The sequence below is a fragment of the Heterodontus francisci genome, chromosome 12 (genome assembly GCF_036365525.1).
Source record: "Heterodontus francisci isolate sHetFra1 chromosome 12, sHetFra1.hap1, whole genome shotgun sequence".
Classification (NCBI taxonomy): Eukaryota; Metazoa; Chordata; class Chondrichthyes; order Heterodontiformes; family Heterodontidae; genus Heterodontus; species Heterodontus francisci.
Genome location: NC_090382.1, coordinates 83,936,031 through 83,944,488, shown reverse-complemented (window position 1 = coordinate 83,944,488; position 8,458 = coordinate 83,936,031). Strand labels below are relative to the sequence as shown.

General features: G+C 43.5%; 1 long non-coding RNA gene across 3 annotated transcripts in view; it reads left to right on the top strand.

Moving 5' to 3' along the window:
* Nucleotides 1–584: 584 nt before the first annotated feature.
* Nucleotides 585–8,458, top strand: part of LOC137375963 (uncharacterized) — a 174,368-nt gene continuing 166,494 nt past the window's right edge. Inside the window, exon 1 of one of the 3 annotated variants that reach the window (XR_010976105.1) lies at nucleotides 585–808. This is a non-coding gene — a long non-coding RNA (uncharacterized lncRNA). The remainder of the gene's footprint in view (nucleotides 809–8,458) is intronic. The other 2 variants (XR_010976104.1, XR_010976106.1) reach the window with 2 other exon arrangements.

Here is an 8,458-nt window from a genome sequence, read left to right as displayed (position 1 = left end):
AGTATGACTGCCAGGCCTCCTCCAGCCATAATTCACCTCCCCTTTCAGATGTGCTTGTTAGCTTTAATTGGTGTTAGCAAGTTATGATTTGAGGTCTCCCATGATGCATGTAGCCACTCCACAGCACGTTTAGTGCTGGCTGCATCATTGACATGAGCAAGCGGCATCAGACCTCCATGCCTTTTTTTTCTACCTCTTTTGAAACACCAAATAAATTAAAGGAAGGGACTCGATATCCCTAATGAAAGGACACCAGTACCATATGGTAACAAAAAATGAACTATAAAGGAAACTTAACTATCAAACTAATATCATTCTCAGTCGTGATGATGCACTCCAGACCCTCTGAAGGCCTCAAGCCTACAGGTGAACACTGCATGCACCTTCTCCAGGGATACCCAGGCCCTGCGTCCTTTTTCGTGGTCTATCCAATTTAGCCCCTTGTCCCTTTTTGATTTTCTTCTTAACGAGATCTTAATTGATGCATAAATAAAGTGATATTTATTGATACAGAACGTATGCACGTACAATGCGTTCAAGCGCAGCCCCGACTGTCTTTGTTATGCAGGAGGGCAAAAGTGAAAGTTGTGAACAGGCTAAAGAGTGGAAGTGAAAGTAGAATTAGACGTTAGGTCTGTTGGAAAGTACAAGGCAGCTATTCTGTTTCGCCAGTTACAAATTTTACAGAAGATCCGTGCAAACGCTTTGGGATTTATGTAACAGCGCGTTTGGAATTACGCATGTTGATATGGATAAAGGGACATGTCGCTCCATGATGTGAGATTAAAGCGCAAAGGTTTACAGAAAGGTAAAAGACGTCGTTTTCAGTGCTCTGCACTGAAAGTAAAGTGACGAGATTCCTTACTCAATTTGATGTATTTCTAGCTTTTTTATATGACCCAGTATTTATGTACAGGTTTGGTTAGTAACACATGCTCATTTTGTTTTGTCGGGAGCAAAACGGAAAACTATGTTTCCTTTCGATGGGTCGGGATCCATTATTGTTTCGCCTTGGAAGTACCAAGGTATGTAAATTGTTTGACGATGGGCATAAAAGCGGAATGAATTCATGTAGGTAGGAGGACGGAAACAATAGGAGTAACTCAAAATGGTGAAATTGTTCTGGGGGGGTGGGGGGGGGGGGGATCTCGAAGTTCACAATTTAAGAAGATTTTCTATTCTTTTCATGTATATGTTATTTCCTTTCAGTTTCACTTTCTGTGCTCGATGCTTCCTCGCTTTGTTGAGCTGGTCCCTTCGATTTAGAAAGATCCCAGATTCTAAATGCGAAATAAGAATGGCCAAATTTGTGTAGTGAGATTTTAACTCCTGTCAATAAACGAAATAAAAATATAGATTCCCCTCTGAACTAATGTCCTCCCCACTTTCTATTCCTCCACACTGCGCATCCTGCAGGTTTGTGTTTCCATCTGCTTCTGATTTTCCTATGTCTTCATAGAAACATGGCTGAGACTGCAAACTAAACGCCGATGATTGTAAGCTCAAATCGACACCTTAGTGTTCACCTTGAAACATATTCAGATTCCAACCCACTCCAACATTTACATTTTGTTCTGTGATTCCTACTTTTTAACGTATTTCATTTTCTTAGTCGTCAGTAGGTTTTCCTCTATCACACACTTCTCCGTTGAGATAGTAGCCACTCTGGGGTCTCTATATAAAGGCTAGGTTTAGTCCAGCTGTTGGGAAATGCACGAATGCGGCAGCGGGGGTAGTCGACCCGAATTTTTATTTCCCTTCAGCGTCTTTGCTCAACACTTTTCCCAGTGGAAAACCTGAACATCGTTACCTTGCTATGCTGGGAAACTGCACAGTCAAGGTTGCCGTCTACCATTTATATTCATAGAATGATGGAAATTAACAGCACAAAGCGGGCTGTTACAGAAGGCGGCTATTTAACCCATCATGCCTGTGTTAGCTCTTTATAAGAACTAGTCCCATTCCTCTGCTTTTTCCCCAGAGCTCTGCAAAATTTTACATTTCAAGAATATATCCACATCAGTCATTGAATGGGGAACCAGGTTCAAGAGACTAAATGGCCTAATCTGTCTCTATGTTCCTCCGAATCAGAATTTTTGCAGTGCAGAAGGAGGCCATTCGGCCCTTCGTGTCAGCACTGGCTCTCTGAAAGAGCAATTCACTCAGTTCCATTCTCCCGCTTTCTCCCCGTAACCTTCACATTCTTCCTTCTCAAATAATTGTCTAATTCCCTTTTGAAATTTACTATTGAATCTGCTTCCACTGTTCTCACCACTTTATAGAACATCACCGTGTACCACCATGATGATCTCTAAAAAAAATTGTGAAAATGCTTACAAGCTTCAGATGATTTGAAAGGGCTTTGTTTTCTGTCAACGTCTTGCAGGATGCTTTGACAGGTTTACTAATGGCATGATAGCATACCACCCATCTAAATGACCAATCATTTACTGCATCATTTAAGTAATAATTAACCAAAGTTATCATGCAACAAGCATGGAATCCGCTGGAGTGTGAATTTATTCTGACAGTATGGCAAAAGTTTTCAGAGCAGTTATTCCTGGCTGCTTCAGGTACTTACTTCAATAGAATGACCATATTCTTTTATCAATATTGCAGCATATCAAAAGCGTTCCATGCTACAATCAATTAACAATTTGGGGCATTTCCAGGGCTACTTAGCGAATCCTCACAAATGCGCCCCATTGACCCAGTGGCGTAAAGTGGAGCCAAAGTTTGCAAGATGAACAGGAATTGATATGAGAATGATTCATTGCCATTGTTCGATCCACATGCTACATGTTGTTACAGTTTAAAAATTCAGGTCTTAAACTTTGACCCATTCTGAGCTTCTGTCTTCTCTCAAGGCAGCCTAGTGTGTGCTTGTTCTATGCTCTGGTCACTCTTGTTACCATGCTAAGATGGACAACCATTCCTATTGATCAAATTCCCCTGTCGGTAAGATTTGGGACAGGGTCAGCAGCAGGTGTAAATGGCAGGTGAAAGTGCTGCAGCACCACTGTGCAGGATTTCTCTGCTACTAATTCTTTTAAAGTTCACACTGCTCATCCTTTGATTAGTGATCGGTTAAAAGTTGTCAAATGTTTTATCGTCTGCGTGTCCCTAGTCAGTTTCCTGCCTGAAACCAATGGGAAGCGGCAGCTAGCAGGTGGGCAGGATCGAATGAACTGTCCTTAGCACTCAGTAAATTGATGATGGAGGGGTTGCGCTGAGCAAGGCAGGCCCTGACTTTCTTTATGGGACCTGGAGGAGTACTCCTGCTTCCAAATGGAAAGTAGAAAAGCATACAGAGACTTATCTGTTTGGGCCTCTTTTCAACTCGACGCCTCTTCCTGCTGGGTGGATCTGGCAGCAAAAACACAACCGCTTACCCGCGAATAAAATAACACTTGCTGTCATCGGAGCCCGTTGTGTGTATTTAAATAAGGGCCCGACTGGTCTCCAGTGGGCGTCATACTCACTTACTAAAAAAAGCAGGATAAAACCAAAACCTGCAGGGCCGTTGTGGAATGTCGACAGGTGAGTCACATGGGCAATTCTAACTGTCTGCCCATTTTGTTTAAAACGAGCGGGCAAAGTTTAATTTGTCCCTATAGTGTGACTTAGAGGTGATAACATCGCTCACTTAATTCATACAATAGACTAAAAACTGTATGTATTGTAGATCGAGGTGATCCCTGATGTTTGGCGATATTCATCCAATATATTTAAGCATACAACACAAGTGCAATGAAGTAAGGCAGTTATATCCATTATTGCAAAGCTGCCGGAGTTTCTCAGGCCAGTGTCCTGGGCACAATCATCTTCTGCTGCTTCATTAATGACATTCCTTCCCTCATAAGATCCGTAGTGGGGATTGCTCAGTTTCCAGTTCCATTCACTACTCCTCAGATAATGAAGCAGTTTGTGTCCACATGCAGCAAAACCTGGACAACATTCAGGCTTGGGTTGATAAGTGGAAAGAAACATTCATACCATGCAAATGCCAGGTGTTACGACCAGGTGAGAAAGGGGTCTAGGGGTTCCCTCTCAGCCTTTTCCTGGTTTGGCCGTAACAGGATTTAATTTTTAAAACATTGTGTTTTTAGCTTCCCTTCAGTGAATCCTTGTTCACTGCTCTCCAATTGAAATCAAAGGAATCAACCAGACAGGTTTTCTTAGATTAAAACAAGAAAGGTCTAAACTTATTAACCTTAAAACTCTAATTTGGTTAAAACTACTAAAAAAACACGACACGACCATGCTAGCATGCATACACGATGAACACACATGCAGATAGAGACAGAAAAGGACACAGTATCAAGGGGAAAGGTTTGAAGCAATAACTGGAGTTTATTTACTGTCTTTTGAGTTCAATGTAGAGTCTTTGATTGCATTTAAATCTTGCCATCTCATTGGGGCCCAGTGCACACTTTCAAACTTGTTTCCATGGTTTTCTGTCTTCTTGAAACCCAGTTGCAATCTCTGCTTTTTGTAAGACAGAGAGAGAGCAAGACGGAGATGCTGTCTTCCTTCACGTTCAGTTGCAGTCTAACCCAAACTGTTCTGTGAACACAATTCAAACCAAACCTAGGCCAGCAGGCCAGTCATCTGACTAGCATTTTTTTAAACAACCTGCCCAGCGGTTTTGTGGATTCTTTCAATCTTAGGAGACATCGTCAGTAGGGGGATGGAATGCTGACTTTCACACAGTCAATGACTTGTGATCAAAATCCATCTGGTTAATTGAACCAGGGAGCAGTTCCATTGTGTTCTCCAGGCAACTGTCTCCCAGAATGCAAATGAGCAGTATGTTTTCAGCCACTGCTGTGATCTGTTTAAACAAGTCATCTTTTCAGTCCAGCAACAGTTTAAAACTGATGTCCCATATGACAAAATTAATATGCCTTATTCTTGGCAGGTGTGATTTTCATCACACAGGCAATGACCATCTCCAACAAGAGAGAATGTAACCACCTCCCCTTGACATTCAGTCAACATTCTGGGAGGTCACCATTGACCAGAAACTTGACTAGACCAGCCACATAAATACTGTGGCTACAAGAGCAGGTCCTAAGATGGGTATTCTGTGGTGAGTAACTCATCTCCTGATTTCCCAAAGCCTTTCCGCCATCTACAAGGCACAAATCAGGAGTGTGATGGAATACTCACCACTTGCCTGGATGAGTGCAACTCTAACAATACTTAAGAAGCTCAACACCATCCAGGACAAAGTAGCCCGCTTGATTGGTAACCCATCCAACACCTTAAACATTTACCACCTCCGCAACCAGTGCACCATGGTTGCAGTTGTACCATCTATAAGATGAACCACAGTAACTCACCAAGACTCCTTAGACAGCATCCTCCAAACCCGTGACCTCTACTTCCTAGAAGAACAAGGGCAGCAGGAACATGGGAACACTACTACCTGTAGGTTCCCCTCCAAGCCATGCCACATCCTGACTTGGAAATATATCGCCATTCCTTCATCATCACTGGGTCAAAATCCTGGAACTCCCTACCTAACAGCATTGTGAAAGTACCTTCACTACACGGACTGCAGCAATTCAAGAACGCAGCTCACCATGACTTCCTCAAGGGCAATTAGGAATGGGCAAATGCTGGCCTTGCCAGTGGCACCCACATCCACAAAAGAATAAATTTTTAAAAAGGAAATATAGAATGGGAACGCTTTGCATATACTGTTTCTACAATAGGTCCGGTTGGTTGTAACTCCTAGGATTGATTGTGACATGTGATGCATCAGGGTCTTCCTCACAGATGGCTTGTATTTCATTTGAAATCTGGAGTTTACAGAGCAAAAATTATTCTGTATTAATTCTGGAAATTTTGTTGGCTTTGCCAAAGAGGTTTTGTCAAACTGAATAAGAAAAATATTTGGTGAATTATTCTGGATGAATACTGGATTGGAAGGGAAGAGCATTTTAGGGACGTACAAGAGAGATTGTAAGGCTGATTCAGCATTTAAAATATGATTTTCCTCAGTACTAAATGGCTTCTTGTCCCCTCAACAATAACAACTACTTCCATTTATATAGTGCCTTTAACATAGTAAAGCAGCTCAAGGTGCTTGAGAGGAGTGTAATTAACCAGCAAAATTGAGATTGAGCCAGAGAAGGAGACATTAGGACAGGTGACCAAAAGCTTGGTCAATGAGTTAGGTTTTAAGGAGCATCTTAAAGGAATAAAGAGAGGTGGTATGGTAGAGAAGTTTATGAAGGGAATTCCAGAGCTTAGGGACTAGACAGCTGATGACAATTAATATAGCTTGTTGAATTGCTATATGAACATAGAACATAGAACAGTACAGCACAGTACAGGCCCTTCGGCCCACGATGTTGTGCCGAACCTTTAACCTACTCTAAGATCAAACTAACTACCTACCCTTCATTCTACTATCATCCATGTACCTATCCAAGAGTCGCTTAAATGCCCCTAATGTATCTGCTTCGACGACCACCGCTGGCAGCGCATTCCACGCACCCACCACTTTCTGTGTAAAGAACCTACCTCTGACATCTCCCCTAAACCTTCCTCCAATCACCTTACAATTGTGCCCCCTGGTGATAGCCCTTTCCACCCTGGGAAAAAGTCTCTGGCTATCCACTCTATCCATGCCTCTCATCATCTTGTACCCCTCTACCAAGTCACCTCTCATCCTTCTTCGCTCCAATGAGAAAAGCCCTAGCTCCCTCAATCTTTCTTCGTAGGACATGCCCTCCAGTCTAGGCAGCATCCTGGTAAATCTCCTCTGCACCCTCTCTAAAGCTTCCACATCCTTCCTATAATGAGGCGACCAGAACTGAACACAATATTCCAAGTGTGGTCGAACCAGGGCCTTATAGAGCTGCAGCATAACCTCGCAGCTCTTAAACTCAATCCCCCTGTTAATGAAAGCCAACACACCATACGCCTTCTTAACAACCGTATCAACTTGGGTGGCAACTTTGAGCGATCTATGGACATGGACCCCAAGATCCCTCTGTTCCTCCACACTACCAAGAATCCTGTCTTTAAGCCTGTATTCCGCATTCAAATTCGACCTTCCAAAATGAATCACTTCACACTTTTCCAGGTTGAACTCCATCTGCCACTTCTCAGCCCAGCTCTGCATCCTGTCAATGTCCCGTTGCAACCTACAACAGCCTTCCACACTATCCACAACTCCAGGAACCTTAGTGTCATCAGCAAACTTGCTAACCCAGCCTCATCCAAGTCATTTATAAAAATCACAAAGAGCAGAGGTCCCAGAACAGATCCTTGTGGAACACCACTGGTCACCGAGCTCCATGCTGAATACTTTCCATCTACTACCACCCTCTGACTTCTATGGGCCAGCCAATTTTGTATCCACAAAGCCAACTTTCCCTGAATCCCATGCCTCCTTACTTTCTGAATGAGCCGACCATGGAGAACCTTATCAAACGCTTTGCTAAAATCCATATACACCACATCCACTGCTCTTCCTTCATCAATGTGTTTTGTCACATCTTCAAAGAATTCAATAAGGCTTGTGAGGCATGACCTGCCCCTTACAAAGCCATGCTGACTGTCTCTAATCAAACCATGCTTTTCCAAATCATCATAAATCCTGTCTCTCAGAATCCTCTCCAATAATTTGCCCAGTACCGACGTAAGACTGACTGGTCTATAATTCCCAGGGTTATCCCTATTCCCTTTCTTGAACAAGGGAACAACATTTGCCACCCGCCAATCATCCGGTACTACTCCAGTGGACAGTGAAGACGCAAAGATCATCGCCAAAGGCGCAGCAATCTCTTCCCTCGCTTCCCGTAATATCCTTGGGTATATCCCGTCTGGCCCTGGGGACTTATCTGTCCTCATATCATTCAAAATTTCCAGCACATCCTCCCTCTTAACCTCAACCTGTTCGAGCATATCAGCCTGTTCCACGCTGTCCTCACAAACGATCAGGTCCCTCTCACTAGTGAATACTGAAGCAAAGTATTCATTTAGGACCTCCCCTACCTCCTCCGACTCCAGGCACAAGTTCCCTCCACTATCCCTGATCGGCCCTACCCTCACTCTGGCCATCCTCTTGTTCCTCACGTAAGTGTAGAACGCCTTGGGATTTTCCTTAATCCTACCGGCCAAGACTTTATCATAACCTATCCAATCAGATACTCAATACAGAAGAGAAAAAAAAGTGATAACATTTTAATATGACCGCAATTGTTGACAACGCGATCGGTAGGTGGCGCTGTTTTGGCACATGCGCAAATACAGCATGTGCCACGAAAACGTCACAACTTGCGACTGTAGCAGCTGCCAGGACTAAAGATGGCGCTGCTCAAAGAATCACAGAGATGAAACCTAACAAACATGTGGCAGAATACAATGGCCGGAGTGAGAGAGTGGAGCGGGCCGGGGAGAGCAGCGCGGGGGGCGGGGAGAGCAGCGCGGGAGACCAGCG